The sequence below is a fragment of the Dama dama genome, chromosome 4, assembly GCF_033118175.1.
Source record: "Dama dama isolate Ldn47 chromosome 4, ASM3311817v1, whole genome shotgun sequence".
In the NCBI taxonomy this organism is placed as follows: domain Eukaryota; kingdom Metazoa; phylum Chordata; class Mammalia; order Artiodactyla; family Cervidae; genus Dama; species Dama dama.
Window position 1 is genome coordinate 52,095,310 of NC_083684.1, and position 21,693 is coordinate 52,117,002.

At 39.9% G+C, this 21,693-nt stretch overlaps 1 pseudogene; it reads left to right on the top strand.

The window, feature by feature from the left end:
• Nucleotides 1-869: 869 nt before the first annotated feature.
• Nucleotides 870-19,495, top strand: LOC133055075 (zinc finger protein 875-like; annotated as a pseudogene).
• The last annotated feature ends 2,198 nt before the right edge of the window (nt 19,496-21,693 follow it).

The following is a 21,693-nucleotide window of genomic DNA, read 5'->3' on the forward strand; positions in this document are numbered from 1 at the left end:
CGGACAGCGGCAGAGCCTTAAGTGGGGGAACTTAGATCCCCCGCACCGCTGAAGGTCAGCGCGTAGTCTGGCCACCCGGCTGCAGGACCTCCTTTGCTAGAATCCTCGGGCGTGTCCAAGCTGGTCTGTAGATCTCATTGACCCTCAGCGGTGGAACTTGTGAACCCCGCAGTCGGGCACCTTAACAATGGGCTCCTAAAGTTGGCTGTCTAAGAAGAGGTGCAAACGGTCGTGGCACCTTGCCTGGGAGAAACCTACACCTTCCTCTTCTCTATACCAAGACTACACTCCCGAGAGCCCTCCGCGGCCACTTCCGCCGTCCCTTCCGCTCGCCCCTTAGCGTGTGGCGTTGACGTAGCAGGAACAGTTCCGGTTGGTGGATTCCGCCCGTTAGGTTTGTTGGTGGCGACTGCACCTTGCCATTCGGTTATTTCCCACACCTCTGCTCTTGGTTCCCGAGCTTCATCCTGAGGATTGGCAACGTGCACCCCGAGTTCCGTGAGTGCCCTACAGTCACGGCCTGGTCCATTCAGGACGTTCCTCTGCTTGTCACTGTTTTACTCACGAGGGCACAGGCTGCGTCTGTACTTGGGAGCTCTCATGTAGGCACCTTCAGACCATCCATTTTCCTTTCATTCCAACCCACAGGGATAGAGACAAACCCTTACTCCGCTGCTGGGGGACATGGGTTTCACTCTCTGGCCAGAGCTTGGGGCTGAACTTGAGGGGTTCGGTCACCCTCGGCCCTTTCTCCAGGGCGCTGGATGGGAATGGGTTTGTGCTGGTGATTTCTGTGACACTCCCAACCCCCAGTAGTGAGCCTCTGGAGCAGACCCAGCCTGCACGTGGGAAGGGTTTTCCAACTAGACATGCTCTCATTTCTCTTTACATCCTCAGATTTGTCTTCTGAGTTTGCCCTTCTTTAGGGAGAGCACTCAGGACATCAGGAAAATGACCACGGAGCTCCTGGAAGCCAAAAAAAAAAAAAAGGTGAGAATATGTGTAAAATTCCATCTTGGCTGTCGAGAGAATGAATACATTCCCTTTTCTTGCTTTGGAGGCTGCTTTATTGGTTGTTGGGCGAAGCTCACTTTCCTGGTCCTGGAGGAGTGGCTTATTAATACATGGAGTCCCTCGACATTTCTTTCTGCCCCATCCATGCTTCAGTCGTCTTCTAATTAAGTTAATTGTGAACAGCTCACATGGGGCATAAATAAAAATACAGGGACTTCCAGGCTTAATTGTGCAGTGATAAGGATGAAAGGCAGGGACAACATAGTAGCCTGTGGCCTGAAGTGGCTAAGGAGAATTTCTAGGAGTAGGGCTGTCTGAACAACCCCTGAGAATCTGTTAAATTGAAGAGTTGGTGAAGACATACCAGTGGGAAGGGCAGGCATCGTGGTTAGTCTAACGCTGGGCCTCTAAGCACATTGCCCTTAACACAGTGTGGGAAGATTGTATTTTAGGTTGATTTTAAAATATGTACTGATGAAAATATAGACTAGCCACCTGTACTTGGAACAGAGAGGAGTTTGCTATGGTCTAACCTGAATTTAACATTTGCGAGCATTTTCAGCATCTGGCAGTAGGGAGATTTCACCAAAAGTTCTGGATTGCTTGCCTCTCTGAAAATAAACTACATTGTATTCTGGTGTCAGGGAATTTGAGCTGAATGGTGTCTGCATCATTTGGACAGGTCCTGCAGAGTCTGTTTGTACTTTCCCTAGTATCTTCCATACTGAGGTTGAAACGATTGATAGCTAACATTTTGCGTCTCTCATATTCATTATCTGCTTGGCCCCTGAAGGATTTTCATTTTCCACCTTTGAGTCTGGGTGGCCAGGTTGAGTGCCAGGCTGAGGAGTGTAGACTTTGAGTAGATGGGTTTTGAAGGATGTTGAGAAGGAATTTGATGTAGGAAATCAGAGATATAGGCATATAGCAACTTAAGGGGAAACTGTCTAACCCCAGAGAATGGTGACTGTGATGACTTAGACTTAACTGAATGTGACTAACATTGACTGTGATGACTTAGACTTAACTGAATGTGACTAACATTTATTGAGCACCAACACAGTTGCCAGACTGGTTTACTATCATTGTTGATATGCATTTACTGGGTTTTTTCAGATCTGCCTTCACTGTCTTGATTTATTCTTAACCTTGGTCTCTGTAGTAAAGATATAGTAAAGATATACAATTTCCTGGGCATTGTCAGAACAACTGTGAGAGTTCTGTGTTTCTCATTTGTTAAATAGTTTATTCATTTGAAAAGTGTCAGTACCAAGAATGCATAAAAAATCTGGGGGCATTTCCAAAGGTAACATTGAATCTTTTATGTGTACTTTCTTCACCACTCATAATGTTAATAGGGAAGCATTCTGATTTTCTGGGAAAAGCCAGAAATTTGTATGAGCTGACTTTTTCCTTTTCCTGCCCTTAAGATTAAAAAAAAAAAAAAAGCATTATGAAAACTTGATCAAAGTGCACAAGCATTTGAATGGATAAGTGGTTTAGGATGAAACCTCTGTGCCTAAAGGAGTACCTGGCACACATGATATATTTGCTGCATGACCTTAAATAAATTAACTTGAAGGAACTAAGTCACAAGGGAGTTTCTGTTGTTTGTTTTGATATGTTATTTGGGGCATATAATTAGCCACATTTCAGGGGGGTTTGGATGAATTCCAGATATTCTAACATGCATGACGTCTGAATTCCAGAAAACAACTTAAGAAAATCCACAATAGGATGTTAATTATCACCACCTGAGAGGATAAATTAGAATTTGTAACAAATGAGTTGGATTGGTAGGCAGATGATGTTACTAATTCTTAGCATTTTCTCAGTTGATTCTGTTGAACAAATTTGCTGAATGTATACTGTTTACAGAAACTAGATAGACTACATTCAGTGATGGATAAAATACAGCCTGCACTCCTATGAGTCTTCCATTTTATTTTTAGATTTTTTTATTGGTGGGATTTGGTTTAATTTTATATATACACACCCATGGGACTTCCCAGGTGGCACAGTGATAAAAGAATTCACCTACCAATGCAGAAGACTCAGGAGACATGGGTTCATTTCCTGGGTTGGGAAGATCCCCTGGAGGAGGAAATGGCAACTCACTCCAGTATTCTTGCCTGGAAAATTCCATGGACAGAAGAGCCTGGCAGGATATAGTCCATGGAGTCGCCAGGAGTTGGACGGGACTGAGTGACCGAGCATACATGCACACGTATATCCCTACAGATATACATTTTGACAAATCTTAATGACGAGATTCTATTGTTTTAAAGCTACTGGCAGTGTATCTACTCAGACCCATTTTCTTTCTTTCTTTTTTTAAGGTTTATTTATTTATTTTTGGCTGCACTGGTTCTTCGTTCCTGCGAGAACTTTTCTCTGCTTGCAGTGAGCAGAGCTGCTCTTTTTTGCGATACATGGGCTTCTCATTACAGTGGCTTCTCTTGTTGTGGAGCACAGCTTCTAGGGTGCATAGGCTTTAAGTTGTGGTGCATGGGCTTAGTTGCCACTCTGCGTGTGGGATCTTCCCGGAGCAGGAATTGAACCTGTGTCCCTTGGATTGGCAGGTGGCTCCTTAACCACTGGACCACCAGGGAAACCTGCAGACCCATTTTCTAATAGGTGAAGGAACAGCCAGAATTTATCCCACTGAAAGTGATTTCTGTAATAGTGCTTTGAATGAATGATCCTATTGACTGTTTCCCAATTGAGGGGAACATTTAACTTGTTTGCAGTGTTTAACTGTTGCAGATAATGCTTCTGTGATCAACTTTATGCATGAAATTCTTTTATAGATTGGTATTTATCCTCAAAACAAAAATATGACAAGGTGAAGAGAAATAAATGTTTTAAAGCAGTGACCACTCATGGCAGTTGGAGCTTTGGAACCCCGCCTATTCTAAAACATTTGATCTTGTCAGTTATCTCTTCTTTGTTTGAGATTTCCTTTTCCCATCATGTTTGCTTTACATGTTGCACTTTTTTTTTTTGTTACACTGTGCAGTGTTACATTCCCAGGATAGACCTGCTAGTATAGATCTTTTTCTTCTCTCATGTGAGTGTTCACAATAATGTCCTGATTTGTTTCCCCATGTTGATGTGTCCCTTTGTTACTCCTTGCATCTGTAATCCTCATTCCCCTTAAACATTAAAGTTATATCACTTTTCTGTTCAGGAGACTTTCTTTGGTGTGTCACAACAGTGTCTTAGATATTCAGTGCAGTCGTCACTTCAAATGTATTCTGTTTCTGGCATCATGTTCTAATTATTCATTCTGAAATCATGTTTATTGACACCAAAGTGGAATAATCTCATATACCTCTTTAATTTAGATAAATTCACTTTTTAGGCACTTGGCTGAAAAAAGAGAGAAAAATAACTTTCAGGTCATTCAGATGAATCTACCCTTTATCACCTATTGACTTTATGCCTGAAAGTGAGGGAGAAATGGGAAGACTGAATCTGTTGCTCTCTAAATCTGTCTCCTTGATTCAGGAAATCCTGCCTCTCTTTTAAGATCTTACTGCCCTCTCATGAAACTGTCTCTGATCTCTCTATCCTACAGTGACCTCTCTCTCTTGAGATTCTTCTGACATGGTGATTCACAACCACGACTATTCTTAGGAGCTCTTCAAAGTATAAAAGTCGCATCCCTAAAGAGTCTGATTTTATTGATTTGCAGTGGGACCATGCTTGGGGCACTGGATATTATAGTCAGTTTCAGTCACTCAGTTGTGTCTGACTCTTTACAACCCCGTGGACTGCATGCAGCGTACCAGGCTTCTCTGTCCTTCACTGCCGAGGTCCAGGCCCGGCAGGACCAGGAATACCCAAGGGATGAGTGGCGTTGGCGAGGAAGAAGACAGACACACACAGAAGGTTGCGTAGAAGAGGTAGCTTTTTTTTTTTTTTATTTTTAGGATAGCTCAGTTTTTATAGAATGAACGTTACCTCCCCCTTAAGTCACCACATATTACATCAGATAGGGGTTTGTGCTTCCGTCAATATTTTTTTCCCCATGTTTTTCCCCTATGCATTCATCTAGAATGTTTCTGATTACAGGGTTTATACTTAAAAGTCCCGTACATAGTCTTCTTGCCTCAATGGCCTAACATTCTCACTCTAACAAAAACAGTGTTCCACAAATCTCAGGTATAGTGTAAATTCTTTGGACAATAAAACAATACATGGGAAGGGTCACTGTAACATGTTTGACATTTCTGAGAATAGTACCATGAGAAAAACCTGATATTTTTCTTTACCTGAAACCACAAAATCTCAATTTACAACAATTAACTATTAAACAGCAAAAACACCTCTAAAGCAGCAAAACACCTCTTTTAATAGTAAGATAATGGCAGTGAAGCTGGTTAATATAAATCTTCTATTAAAATCCTATATACCCCATTTTCTAATTTTACAAAAATACCCATAATATCCTGTGTTCTTTAAAGAAAGGGAAACAGTGAACAAATAGCAGCAAGGAAATAGCAATGATGAAAACCCTTTCAACCAAGGAGCAAGAAAACTAAAGTAGTATATCTACTTCTAAATCTAAATACCTCTACTCTTTTCTATTCTAGAACATTATAATCTTTTAAGCAAGCAGCAAAACTATACCTGTGGCCTTTCCTTTTATGACTTGATGTTTATGGTCATGTCCTGAGCCAGAGCAATCTTGAGCATTTCCAAAAAGGCTTGGACTTTTCCAGTGAGGCCTTATTACTATATATTATCATTTCCAAAAATTAACAGAAAGCCCAACAACAGTAAGACAGAAGGAAGAAAGGGACATACCGGGCCCCCAGGACAACCTCGAGGGGAAGAGCTGCCTTGCAGGTTCCTTTCTTGTCCCGGCGGCTCTGGAGGGGACATATTGGGCCCCCAGGGCAGCCCTGTGTGAGGAAGAGCTGCCTTGCAGGTTCCTCTCTCGTCCCATGACCTTGTCACAGACTGGGTGCATCCCGGCAGCTCCTGACACTTCACTATCTCCCAGAGTTTGCTCAAACTCATGTCCATTGTGTTGATGATGCCATCCAGCCATCTCATCCTCTGTCGTCTCTTTCTCCTCCTGCCCTCAGTCTTTCCCAGCCTCAGGGTTTTTTCCAGTGAGTCAGCTCTTTGGATCAGAGGGCAAAGTATTGGTGCTTCAGCTTCAGCATCAGTCCTTCCAATGAATATTCAGGGTAGATTTCCTTTAGAATTGACTGGTTTGATATGATTGCTGCCCAAGGGACTCTCAAGAATCTTTTCTAGGACTTCCCTGGTGGTCCAGTGGCTTAAGAACCTGCCCTCCAATGCAGGGGACACAGGTTTGATCCCTAGTCTGGGAAGATTCCACATGCCCGAGCACACAGCTACAGAAGCCTGAGTGTCTAGAGCCCATGCTCTGCAGCAAGAGAAGCCACCTTAGTGAGAAACCCGTGTACTGCAAAGAATAGCCCCCACTCGCCTCAAGTAGAGAAACCCAGTGCAGCTATAAATAGATAAATAAAAATTTAACAAGAACAAAAAGTCTTCTCCAGCACCACAATTCAAAAGCATCAATTCTTTGGCGCTCAGCCTTCTTTATGGTTCATCTCTCACATCTGTACATGACTATTGGAAAAACCATAACTTCCCATAAGATGTTATAAAAAAAACTTCAACAAACTTTTTGGCCAACCCAGTACTTATTCCTCAGGCTTGGGGAGAGCAAGTGGCAGAGTGAGGGAGGGGAAGGACTGAGCCCTGCTGTGAAGTATACATAGCACTGGGTCATTCACCCTTGCCCTAGAGGCTGAGCTGCTTCAAGTAGAACATTAATGCATAGACCAAATAGTCTTTCAAATTCTTCAAAGTCAGCAAGAAGATTCTATTTTTAGTTTAATTCTTTGTGTGTGATGTCGTCCTCCTCTTCCTGCCTAGATTCAAAACTCCCAATGTGAAAGAACTTTTGTTTTGCTTTTATCCCCTGTAGCAGCAAGCCTAGCATCCTGACAGTGATAGGTGCACAACGATGCTGGCTGGATAGAGATGGGAGAATAATGGTCTCTGAATTCTTGGCACCAAGGACATGTAGGGGAGGAGAAAAATTCTTTTTTTATTGGGTATAAGTTAGACAAAAGACATTTTTATGAGAAAAACAATCAGGAGTTTATTAACATGTGCATCATGCATAGACATGGGAGTACTCAGTGATGGGTAACTCAGAAGGGGTGGTTAGGACTTGAGCTTATATAGCATCTTAACAAAATAACGATAACTTTAGAGATGTGACAAGACAAAGGAAAAGGACTTTGAATTTCCAGAGCAGCAATTGTGGGAAGGTATAATAAATATATGGGGGAACTAATGGAAGACAAGGGCCAGTTAGTAAGTGTTTGCTATGTAGATTCCTCTGGTGGGGTCTGTGGGCCGATAAGGGTCTAGAGTTGTCTCTGATGATTAATTTCTGTCCTTCGTAAAATGGGGAAAAGGGACACCTTTACAGATTAATGTTGTGCTTTTAGGCAAATGGCAAAGGGCAGAGAGCTTTTCTTGTGTCTGCTTACTAATTGCCTTCAGCTCAAAATAATTGTTTTATGCCAAAGTGGCATATTTGGGACTGGTGTATTCTGCTCATCATCCATAGTAAAATCCCATGGACAGAGGGGCCTGATGGGCTACTGTCCATAGGGTCACAAAGAGTTGGACACGACTTAAGCGACTTAGCGCAGCACATAGTAAAGTCTAGAAATCTCCTCCACCTCCTCAGAGATGCCTTTTGATCCCTCATCCTGCAGTGTGGACTGGGTGGACTCCTGGATGGACAGGGGTGTGTTTTGTATTAAAAGGCATTCATGGCATTCCGAGATGTGGCTGTTGGCTTCACCCAGGAGGAGTGGAAATTGTTGAGCCCTGCTCAGAGGACCCTGCACAAGGAGGTGATGCTGGAGATTTATAACCACTTGCTCTCACTAGGTAAGAGTGGCTTTCCCTTAGCACTTAAAATCCACCCTCAGAATATTTTCTATACATCATGAAGAAAGGCTACTCACAATGCAGCTTTGTCTTAGGGTTGAGCTTAAAGACTATTGTTTTTATTTTTTTTTTACTTTATTTTATTTTATTGTTTTTATTTACCTTTGTCCTCACAGTACATCTGGATTCAGTAGAGTTGAAAGCAGATAGATTTATTCATATTGTGTATGCCACTCTGCATTTCCAGGTCTCTTTCCCAAGTCAGGCTTTTTTTCTTTTTTTTTATTTTATCTTGCCCCAAACCTAGCAGATTTTTCATTTAGTAAGTTTTGATAGGCTCTTTCTCTGATTGGAGTCTCCTTTTAGTACTCAACCCTTTGACTGCAGAGAGTTCACTATTCATGGGCCCTTTGTCCCACCCTCTTGGTTTCCCCCCACCCATTTTGGCTAGGTTCTAGAATGGCCCCCTTAAATGCATAATCAGAAGTCTCCTTGTTTTCTTTCCTTATGAGCAGACATTCTGTTTTCCAAACCGGAACTCATTTGTAAGCTGGAACAAGGGGAAGAGCCCTGGATAGAGGAGAGGCAACGTTCACTGGGTCTGTGTCCAGGTGAGTGAGACAGGGTAGTTGGGACCGTCCGCAGCATGGCAGGTAGGGAAGAAGGAGGTACTTTCAGGTACTGGGAGGTAGAGCTTTTCTAGGCCTCTTGGCCCTGGTAAGGCTGCCTGGCATGACCTCCCTTCCAGAATATCATCTTCAGGTAAGGGAGGGGGACTTCTCTGGCTTCTTTGTCTCTTTCCTCCACCAGAAGGCCTGCCTTCCTCTCACTTAGCTTGCTTTCTGCAGGGGACACTTGGGACCAATTCAGTCTGCTGCCATTTTCAGAAGAGGGCTTCATCCTATTTCTTTTTTTCATCTTCTCTATTTGTTTTGTAGTTTAAATATTCACCTGTAGTTTATTTTGTTTTTTCTAAATAGACACCCGTCCCATCTAGGCTGCCACATAACATTGAGTAGAGTTCCATGTGCTGTCCTTGTTGGTTATCCATTTTGAAAATAGCAGTGTGTACATGACCATCCCATACTCACTAACTGTCCCTTCCCACCAGCAACCATAAGTTCATTTTCTAAGTTTGTGAGTCTCTTTCTGTTTTGTAAGTTCATTTGTATCAGGAAATTACAAAAATTCTGCAAAAATAGTACAAAAAACACCATTATATCCTCCACACACACACATATTACATATTCTCCACACAAACACATAAATATATATCGCATATATATTACTACAAAATGGCATCATAAAATCACTTACTATTTTACCCAGTTTGCTTTATCATTGGCGTATGTGTCTCTTGTGAGCGTGCTCGCCCTTCTCCCCCCACCATATGTATGTGTATATATTTATATATATCTTTATGTATATATATTTGAGTATGGAGGTTCACATGTGGGATGTGTGTTAAAAGATTTTCTAAGAATGGTGATTTTTCATATAACCATGGTATAGTTACCAATTTAAGTCTGTGGCTTGTCTTTTCATTGTTAATGGTGTGCTTTCAAGCATAACTTGATGCTTCATGATGATGATGTTCAGTTTTACATTTTGATGATGTTCAGTTTAACTATTTTTTAAATTAATTGTTCTTTTGGTGGTATAACTAAGAAGTTTGCTTAACGCAGGGCCACATACATTTTTTTCCCTTTGGTTTCTTCTAGAAGTTTTATGCTTTCAGCTTTTACATTTAAGCCTGTGATCCATCTTTAGTTTTTTTTTTTGGTCATACTGCATGGCTTGTGATATTTTAGTTAGCACTGAGAGTTCAGAGTCTACCCACTGGACCACCAGGGAATTCCCTGTCTAGTTGTTCCTGTTATTGAGAATAGAATACTGAAATTTCCAATATTATTGTTGAGTTATCTAATTCTTTTTTTTCAGTTCTGTAAGTTTTTTTTTTCATGTATTTTGGGGCTCTTTTTAATTGTGTATACCTTTATAATTGTTAAATCGTTCTGATTTATTGCCCTTTTGTCTTTATGAAGTGTCCATCTTTTTCTCTAGCAATAATCCTTGTCTTGAAACCTACTTTGTCTACTATTAATACAGTAGCCATTCCAGTTCTCTGGTGACTATTGTTTGCATGGTATATCTTTTTTCATCCTTTACTTTTAACCTACTTGTGGTTTTTGGATCCAAAATGTGTCCCATGTTAATAACATTAATGTTAATGTTATTGTAATGTTAATGTAATGTTAACAATAACGTTAATGTTAATAACACGTTGTTTGATGTTGCTTTTTTAATTTAGCGGGATAACCTCTGCCTTTTGTTTGGAGTGTTCAGTTTGCTCATATTTAATATAATGATTAATATGATTAAATCTGCCATTTTGCTATTTTTAAAAATATGTCTCATGTCTATTTTTATATCCCCTTTAATGGCATATTATTATTTTTTAAAAATTTAAGTGTACTATTTTAATTCCACTTGATTTTAAATTTGTTTTGGAGTTATTTTCCTAATGCTCTAGGAAATAAAACATACACTTTAGTTTATCCCAATCTACTTATAATTAATACTAACTTAGTTCCAATAAAATATTTATATATATATTATAAAGCCCACAATATAGTATTATATTTATTGCTTTTATAATAGTTTTATGTGTCTTAGAGAAATTAAGAGAATAATATACATGCATTGTCTTTTATATTTACCCAGAGATATTTAATAGTTTCAGTGGTCCTCATTTCTTCTTGTGGATTTGACTTAGTATTGGTGTATCTGGTGTCAATTTCTTTTCAGCTTGAAGGACTTATTAAGTATTTCTTATAAGGCATGTCTGCTTGCACCAGCTATTCTGAGTACTTGTTAATCTGAGAATATCTTTATATCAGTTTCATTTTCAAAGATAGGTTTGTGAGAGTTCTTCATTGATAGAAGTCTTTCCTTTTTTATTTCAGAACCTTAAATATGTTATTCCACTGCTGTCTGGTCCCCATTGTCTCTGATGAGTTATTGTTCACACTCTAAATCATGTCTGACTCATAGCAACCCTGTGGGCTGTAGTATGCCAGGCTTCTCTGTCCTTCACTGTCTCCCTGAGTTTGCTCAAACTCATGTCCTTTGTGTCAGTGATGCCATCCAACCATCTCATCTTCTGTTGCCCTCTTCTCCTCTTGCCCTCAATCTTTCCCAACATCAGGGTCTTTTCCAGTGAATTAGCTCTTCACATCAGGTGACCAAAGATGAGAAGTTAACACTAGTCATATTGTTTTTCCTCTTGTACATGTTGAGTCATTTTTCTTTTGCTGCTTTCAAGATTTTCCTTTTGTCTTTTTTTCCCTGATGGCCAACATTTTGGCTATGATGTATCTAGCTAGGGCTGTCTTTATGTTTATTTTGGGGTTTGTTGAGCTTCTTAGATATGTAGACTAATGTTTCTCGTTAAATTTGGAACTTTTTAAGCCATAAATTCTTCAGATATTTTTTTCTGCTCTTTTCTCTCTGTCTTCACTGTCTTGAGTTACCATTACACATAGGTTTGGTTTGCTTGATGGTGTCTTACAGGTTTCTGGGACTCTGTTTTTCTTCAGTCTTTCTTTAATTCTTCTCTTCAGTTTTTAGGTGATTTCTGTTAATTTATCTTCAGGTTCACTGGTTCTGTTTCAAAGCCAAATATGCTGTTGTATCTCTCTAGTAACTTTGTAATTTTAGTTATTTTACTTTTTTATTTCAGAATTTCCTTTTGTCTCTTGTTAATAGTTTCTATTCTTGGAACTTCCCTGGTGGTCCAGTGGTTAAGACTGAATGCTTTCAGTGTAAGGGGCATTGGGTTTGATCTCTGATCTGGGAACTAAGATCTCACCTGCTGCATGGTGCAGCCAAAAAAAAAAAAGTTCTTATTTTTTATTGAGATTCTCCATTTTAAGTTATAATACTTACCTTTAATTTTTCACATATTGTTTTCTTTAGTTCTTTGAATATATTCATAATATCAGCTTTGAAGTCTTTTTTTCTCCCTAAATCAGTTTTCTATTGGCTGTAATTTTTTTCCTTAACTATGTCACTCTTCCCTGTTTCTTTGAAAACTGGATATAATAGATATTATATGTAGCCATACAAAAAACAGATTGCAGGCTGGATTTGGTCCACTGATCAAGTTTACTGTTTCTTACAATAAAAATGTGATGCATAAAGTGAAATGCAAAGTAGATCTTGGGAAGGATGGCTGAGTGGGAGACAGCTTGTGATGTAAATATATTATAAATGACCAGTGGGCAAAGCAGAATGGCCAAGGCAGCCCTACCTATGACTGAAAACATTCTTTGTTTAGCAGGATCAAAGCTAGAAATTCAACCTTGTCTCACCTGTCCTTTGGCATTCTCTTTCCAGCAAGCCCTCGTCCAGCCTGTGTGGTTCAGCCATCTCCCTCAGTTATTCTCAAGCTTTTGTGCAGGAAATCATCTCCATTCAGGGAAACACTGTTCAGAAGATCACAGACTTCTGAACTTTCAGAAGGAACACTTCCATTTTCACTGCACAGAAGATCAAGTGCAGGAGCAACTCTCTGATCAAACCTGCTCAAGCCACCAAGCAGAAATTCAAGAGAAAGAAGATTCCAAGCTTTTGTTCAGGAGAATAAGCAGAAGCAGTGCTTCAAAGGCAATCTCCAGCCCCCTGGAAGAACAGCCAGTATCATCCAAGGAAGACAATACAGTGGTGGATATAGGGCCCAGCCTGGCCCAGAGGACAGACCTTGAGGAAACAGACAAAATATTATGTGGTTTAGAAATCTCAAGATTTGGAGCAATCAAATACGGAGAGTTTGGGCTAGGCTTTATCAAGGAGTCAAACCAGCTCAGCCTCCAGAAGACACACACAAGAGAGACCGCTTACATGTACACTGAGTGGGGACAAAACTTCAGCAGTACGTCAGTCCTCATCAAAAACCAAAGGACACATTCTGGGCAAAAGCCTTATGTGTGCACGGAATGTGGACGAGACTTTACCTGGAAGTCAGACCTCATCACACAGCAGAGGATACACTCTGGGGAGAAACCATATATGTGCAAGGAGTGTGGACGAGGCTTTACTTGGAAATCAAACCTCTTCATGTATCAGAGGACACACTCAGGGCTCAAGCCTTATGTGTGCAAGGAGTGTGGCCAGAGCTTTAGCCTGAAGTCAAATCTTGTCACACACCAGAGGGCACACTCTGGGGAGAAGCCTTACATTTGCAAGGAGTGTGGGCATGGCTTTCGCCAGCATTCACACCTCATCAGACATGAGAACATACTCAGGAGAGAAGCCTTATGTTTGCAGGGAGTGTGAGCAAGGCTTTAGCCAGAAGTCACACCTTATTAGACACTTAAGGACACACACAGGAGAGAAACCTTATGTGTGCACAGAATGTGGGCGTCATTTTAGCTGGAAATCAAAGCTCAAGACATACCAGAGGACACACTCAGGGGTTAAACTTTACATGTGCCTGGAGTGTGGGCAGCACTTTAGCCAGAAGTCAAACGTCAACAAACACCAGAGGTCACACATGGGAGAAGCCATTCTTATGCAGGGAATGTGGGAGAGCCTTTACCTGGAAGTCAACCCTCAATACACACCAGAGGACACACTCAGGGGAGAAGCCGTTTGTATGCAGGGAGTGCAGATGAGTCCTTAATAAGTCCACTCTTGTCTCACACCAGAGAACACATTCAGGGGAAAAGCCTTTCATATACAAGGAGTGTGGTAGAAGGTTTAGCCAGAAGCCAAACCTGTTTAGGCACAAGAGGGCATACTCAGGGGATAGCCCCTTTGTGTGCAGGGAGTGTGGACAGGGGTTTTATGATAAGCTAACTTTCATTACACACCAGAGGGCACACACAGGGGGGAAACCTCATGTGTGCAAGGAGTGTGGGCAAGGCTTTAGCCGGCAGTCACACCTCATTAGACATCAGAGGATACATTCAGGAGAGAAGCCTTACATTTGTAGAAAGTGTGGGTGAGGCTTTAGTTGGAAATCAAACCTCATCAGACATCAGAGGACACATTCAGGAGAGAAACCTTGTGTGTACAAGCAGTGAAACCTTTAGCCAGTAGTCACACTGCACGAGACAACAGAAATCCCATCCAGGGCTGTAGCTTCAGTAATAAGTCAGCCATTGGCTGACTCTAAAACAGAGACATCTGTGTGTGATGGGAGTGTTCACGAGACTAATGGTAAGGGTCAGAATCTCCATTCCACCTGAAGGAGAATTGTTGCTGGCCTGTTTCAGGGGCTCTGATTTTCCCTACTGGGGATGGTAGATTTTGGAAGGTCTCTCAGGTAACTTGATGGAGAGAGTACTTAAGTAGGTTGAAATTAGAGAATTGATAGAATTCCAATATCCAATATACTTCCCAAGTATACTTGAACACTACTTCCACAGTAACCTGGATGTTGTAACAGCAGTTTTAGAGCCCATCTCTTGATGTCTGTTTGACCTGAGAACAAGAGACAGAAACCATGGCTGATTTAATGCTGGTTCCACAGAGCATGACCCAGCTGAGTCCACTTCAGTGAAAGTTTGGAACATGGTCAGCTCATGGGGATAAGAGATAATGCATGGGTAGAAGGTTTTATTATACAAAGGGCTGACAGGTAAGAAAGATTGTAAGTATCCTAGCTCTAAGTTTGGGAAGAATTATCCATTTTTGAAATATCATATCCTTGCTTGCTTCCTGGGACTCTCTGGTTTCCAGGCTGAATCCATACTGTAGATACTTTTGTTGACTGAGTGTATTTAGACTAGAAATGTATTATGTTGTATTATAAAGAAAATATGCACACATATACAGAAATGTAAAATGAAATTATTTTCTATTCTTTTTTGAGTTACAACATCCCATTAGTAATTACTAGGTTTAAATTTTTCCAACTGTTGTAAAATATACTACATTTTTGGTTGAGAATAGTCTCTTTTTGGAAATGGCTTTGGAAATGGTGTCCCACAAATTTACTTAGAATCTTGTCCCAAGGCCCAGTTTTTTTTCATGAAACTTGACTAAATGTGAATTATATTTGGAAAATAAGTTTTCTAAGGATAGGCAGGAAAATACAGGAATTGTATTATAACTTATTTTTTTTAATTTGTGTACAGGTATTTAGAATAGATCTGAAAGCCATAGAAAAACAAAGTATATGGGTACTTAGAAAGTGGTGAAGCAGGATTTCAAGTGCAATACTCAGTGCTTGGCTTTCAGCTTTGTTGTTCAGTCATTCAGTTGTGTCCAACTCTTTGTGACCCCATGGACTGCAGCACGCCAAGCTTCTCTGTCCTTCATTACCTCCCAGAGTTTGTTCAGACTTATGTCCATTGAGTTGATGATGCCATCCAACCATCTCGTCCTCTGCTGTCCCCTTCTCCTCATGCCCTCAATCTTTCCCAGCATCAGAGTCTTTTCCATTGAGTCGGCTCTTCTCATCAGGTGACCAAAGTATTGGATCTTCAGCATCAGTCCTTCCAGTGAACATTCAGGGTTGATTTCCTTTAGGATTGACTAGTTTGTTCTCCTTGCTGTCCAAGGGACTCTCAAGAGACTTTCAGTTTATGGAAAAAACAAACAGTGGTCCCAAAGCTTTGATATCCAAAGGAGTTAGAGTTAGGGAATCACTGTCTCAAATAATATGAGGTGTAAAAGTCTTAATTTTTGTTCAAAATCTTAAGTTTGAGTGGAGTGAGCAGAACCTGGTGAAAAATTATGAAATACTATCTTTGATGGAGCAGTTGACCTGGCCTCCACCTCTTAGCCCTCCTCATGGTAAATCCTGACCTCATACTCTTACATTTCCTCAACAGAAAAATATCTTTTGAGTTTTAATCTCTTTAGGTCTTAGAACCTAATTACTCTTTTCCATAAAATCATGTCATGTCACAAACATAAGGACTCCAAAATTAAATATACCTTTTTGCCGGGACCAGCCGGCAAAGAGAACAAGTCCCGATCGCAACGGCACGGAAGCCTGAGAAAAGAACTGATGGTAAAGAATGGGGTCGAGAGGACTGAATGCTCTTAAGGCAAGTCAGTGATTTTATTGAGTAAAACAGCTACCTTTATACTAGTACAAGCAGAAAAACATAGTTCATAAAAATGCCGTCTGGTTTTTGTCACATCAATACAATTCTTTGTCTTAAGTGATTGCAGAAGCTTACATTCCTTTTTTAACATTCCAAGATAAACTACTAAGTGAAGGTCACTACTATGTTTTTCTCAAGGAAGAACAAAGGAGACCCGGCAAATGTTTTACTACTTTATCATGGGGTGGCGGGACAGGGAATGGCCTCTTTCAAGGCTTTCCCAGGGCCTTTTTGGGCCTTGAGCAGGCTGGCTCCCCGCACCTTGTACTAGTTTTTAACTTTCAGAAGGAACACTTCCATTTGCAGTGTAATTGATTCATAAAAATAAAAGATTTTGCCACAAACTGTTTAAAACTCTCAACAGGAAAAAACAGAGCACTGCTGGTGTATGAAGACTTAAATAAATTCAAAATAGATACAAACCTTGGGAAACATTTTTATGGAGCAGCAACCAAACAGAAAGACCTGGAAATGTTCTGAGAAAGGGGTAGAAAGAAGCCCTATACTTTGGTGCTCCCCACGCCCACCACTGATTCTTAAACCTCCATCAGGCCTTCTGCTTAGAACCTCTCATAAGAGACAAGAGAAGACAGGTAACCTGAGGTGTCTGTCTGGGCCTAGCATTAAAATCTGTGCAAATATGGAAACTGATTAGGAGATAAAACACCACATGGTATTCAGATACGGGAATCCTCAGTCTTGTTTTTGCATGTGTGTTTTTTTCTTCAGTCCGTGTCTGGACTAGCTATCCACTACTGCCTCATATTTCATAACCTGAGGTGATAGCTCTAGGTGTTTAAAACAGAAAAATTGCCCCAGAGAAACCACTACCCATCCTGCTAACCTTCTGGTAAGTAGTAGACTACATTGCAGAAAATGTTGAAGGAAAGATGATAAAGAGTATGAAACAATGAATATTGCTTCAAATCTGTAAGTCTGTTATAGTCATCATGGAAATGTTCCATTTTAAAAGGAGTAGCAGTAAATGTTAATGGAACTGTTTAATTCAATTTTGACTTATTATTATGGGTCATTGGTTCCCTAAGTGTGATCAGAGGATTTTTGGGGGGGGGAGGCTTTCAAGTGATCTGCATGGTCAAAACAAATTTCATTATAACACTAAAACATTACTTGCTTTTTTCTGTTTTGTTGAAATTTGCACTGATGGTGCAAAATCAGTCAGCAATCGTGGGTAAAACTGCTGGGCTCTTAGCATGAATCATAGCAGTGACACCAAACTGTTGTTCAGTCGCTCAGTTGTGTCAAACTGTTTGTGACCCCATGGACTGCAGCAAACTGTACTACTAGCATCATTGTATTTTTTAACCACCTCCTATTTGTGGTCAACAATGCAAGTTTCACTTAAGAATATTCTTCATAAAATAGTAGAATTTTGTTGAATCTTGACCTTTGAGTATAGCATTTTAAAAGTATAATTTAAATTCTGAGATAACTAATGCACAGTTGCAAGAAATTATATAGGGAAACCTCATGTATTCTTTACTCAGTTTACTCAAATGGTAATGTCTTACAAAATTATACTATAATATCACAGCCATGATGTTAAAATTTGTATGTATACATCTTTTAAACATTTTGTGTGATGAAAAGAGAAATACATGTGAAGTCCTTCATGCGGAAGTATGAAGCTGTTTCAAGGAGATGCACTTGTTTGATTGTTTAATTTGTGAGCTGTACCAGCTACCTTTTTATGGACACCAGTTTTATTTGAAAGCTCAGCTGACAAGTTTTGGATAAGGTGACTCAGACTTGGATGTTTGGTAGACATTTTGTCAAAAATGAAGTGATTTTTTAAAAAAATTACCAGTGAAGAAAACTGACGGCAATTTCTGTTAATTTGACTTTCAAACAGAGGATTAGAATATTGAAGAACAAGTTACCTGTCGCCATGAACTTGACAGTTTCCCAGTACTTAGCCCTTTGTGATAAGATTGGTGATGATATTAATGAGCATGATTTTATAATACCATATAATGAAATATGATGATGGAAGAGCTGCCTAACTCATTGAACCAGTATTTTGCAAACAGTACATAATGCTGCAAAATCATCTGTGGGTATATTAAAGTATAAGATTGACAAATGGATTTTAACAAGATAAAAGCTGGATTCCATGATTTTTGATGAAGTATCTAAGGATAATGTTGACAGTTACCTGAAGAGTATTAAAACACTCCATTTTCTTACTATATCTACATGAGGCCAGATTTTATTTATGTCAACACATTAAATGCAGGAGCACATATAAAATACTGACTATATTTTATTAAATTGAATATTAAAGATTTGCAAACACATAAAACAATGTTAGCCTTTTTTTTTATGATGGAAAATGTTCAAACCCAAGTGAAAGTCAAACACTTTATTTTTCACCTTCAAGTGTGTTGTTTCTAGATATTTGTGGTCTATAACCCATACTGAAAATACTGTACACACACACACCAGAAAAAAGCTATGTGTTATAGTACCAAACATTTTATTAACATCTGTGCTTTATATAATTTAAAATAGGCATAGAAGAAACAAATGCAAAAAAATGCTTAACACCCACTGACAGATGTAAACCTACAATCTGAGGTATGCTGCTCTATCTAGACAGAACACTGAAATGTGGGGCATATTCATTTCTAAAACTAAATGATATAATTACTTAATGGCTAGGCTTGTGGCTATGTCTCTAACTATTCTTGGCAACCGTTTTTTTCTGTTTTTTTTTTAGTCAAAGAAGCAGCTTTATGCTCTTAATCATTTCTTCAGTGTGTCTTTTATATTTGTTAATATTTACTAATCTCAAGCTTTCTTTTTTGTTGTATTGCTTTTTCAAGCTTGTTTAATTTGGTTTATTTATTGCCTTTTTACTGTCCTGAAAGTTCATTTCTTTTTTTTTTAAATTTTTTAATTTTATTTTATTATTTTTTTTCCATTTATTTTTACTAGTTGGAGGCTAATTACTTTACAATATTGTAGTGATTTTTGTCATACATTGACATGGATCAGCCATGGATTTACATGTATTCCCCATCCCGATCCCCCCTCCCACCTCCCTCTCTACCCAATCCCTCTGGGTCTTCCCAGTGTACCGGGCCCAAGCACTTGTCTCATGCATCCAACCTAGGCTGGTGATCTGTTTCACCCTAGATAATATACATGTTTCGAGGCTGTTCTCTCGAAACATCCCACCCTCGCCTTCTCCCACAGAGTCCAAAAGTCTGTTCTGTACATCTGTGTCTTTTTCTGTTTTGCATATAGGATCAGCAGACGAATGGATAAGGAAGCTGTGGTACATATACACCATGGAATATTTCTCAGCCATTAAAAAGAATTCATTTGAATCAGTTCTAATGAGATGGATGAAACTGGAGCCCATTATACAGAGTGAAGTAAGCCAGAAAGATAAAGACCATTACAGTATACTAACACATATATATGGAATTTAGAAAGATGGTAATGATAACCCTATATGCAAAACTGAAAGTTCATTTCTAAGTGGCATATGGTTTTCACTTTTTATTTTCTTTTATATAAGAATTACTATTTCAGAGTGCTTACAAGTAGCTAGATGGACTATTCAGTTTTACAATATCCTAGTATTCAGCTTTTTATCTTACAGCATTGTAATCAATGTATTTTGTGATTTCTTCCATTTTAGTTCATAAGGTATAGTTTTGAATGTGATTAAGCTTGTATCTTAAAGTATTTAATGTGTGAGTGTGTATATATCTATTTTAATAATATGCCATGGTTAACACAAACTGTTGTAAAATTTTATATTTTCTATATATTTTATTCTCCTTTTGTATTAATGATCTGTCTTTATTTTTATTTATTAATTCATATTATGTTTGAGGGACTTCCCAGGTGGTGCTAGTGGTAAAGAACCTGCCTGCCAGTGTAGGAGATGTAAGAGACGCGGGTTTGATCCCTGGGTTAGGAAAATCCTCTGGAGAACGGCATGGCAACCCACTCCAGTACTCAACCAGTATTCTTGCCTGGAGAATCCCATGGACAGAGGAGCCTGATGGGCTACAGTCCATGGGATCACAAAGAGTTGAACACAACTGAGTGACTAACACTTTGAACTCTTTCACTGGGGCTTCAGCTATTAAAGGACTCTTTTCTGGGGAGGGGATTGGAGAGGATCTCCAGAGATGTGTTTTTATTTCAAGAACTTCTCTTTACTTCCACATACACCGAGATCTTGACTTGGGTGCACCCTCCAGATTTTTTTTTTTTTTTAAACTTTCACTGACAAAGACTCTCCTTGACCTAATTTTAGTCAGACTCCTCAGAACCCTCTTCTCAACTAGGCTTCAACCTTTGGGCTTCAGTGTTTGTCTTCGCATCACCCAGTTTTAGCAAGAATTCCGTCAAGTCAGTTTAGCTCACATTCTTGATATCTGATCACTCTCAGTATTTAATTAAATTCTTCATCCACCCCAATGGTATGTGATCACTCTGACCTTCCCTCAGCAAGAATTCTATTAGTCAGCCTCGCAAGAATTCCCCCACCCCTTTATGTCTCCTCTTTTTAATTTTCCATAAACTGACCACCCCGCAACCCTAACTTGCTCCTTGTCTATAAATCCTCTCTTGCTATATTTGGAATTGAGCCGGTTCTATACTGAAGTCTTTCTCCTATGGCAATAGTTCCTGAATTAAAAACAAAAAAACAAGGCCCTTCAACTAGCACTCAGTTCTTGTTTTCTTTAACATCACTCACAGGTTCACATTCTTGGCCTCTTGACTGGATAGTTTTCTTAAAGCTGGGGCCTAAATAAAGTTGTTGAGATTTGTCATAGCCTTCCTTCCAAAGAGCAAAAGTCTTTTAATTTCATGGCTTCAGTTACTGTCCGCGGTGATACTGGAGCTTTGACAAACCTAGAGAGCATATTAAAAAGCAGATACATCACTTTGCCAACAAAGGTCTGTATAATCAAAGCTGTGGTTTCTCCAGTAGTCATGTTTGGATGTGAGTTGGACCATAAAGAAGGCTGAGTGCCGAAGAATTGATGCTTTCAAATTGTTGTGCTGAGGAAGGCTCTTGAGAATCTCTTGGACTGCAAGGAGATCAAACCAGTCAGTCCTAAAGGAAATCAACCCTGAATATTCATGGGACGGACTGATGCTGAAGCTGAAGCTCCAATACTTTAGCCATGTCATGCGAAGAGACAACTCATTAGAAAAGACCCTGATGCTGGGAAAGACTGAAGGCAAAAGGAGAAAAGGGCAGCAGAGGATGAGATGGTTAGATAGCGTCACCGACTTAATGTACATGAATTTGAACAAATTCTGGGAGATAGTGAAGGACAGGGAAGGCCGGCATGCTGCAGTCCATGGGGTCACAGAGAGTCGGACACGACTGAGTGACTGAACGGGTGCAGACACACAGACACACACACACAAACACACGATATAGAAATAAGGATAACACCAACCATGCCCTGGCCGGGGTGAGAGGTTGGGCAGGCATGAGAGAACAATTGGACCTGGAGACAGACAGACAGACACACACAGGACACACAAAGACTCCTCTCCCACGGACTCAACTCTAAAGACAAGCCCAGAAACAAAGTTCCACCGC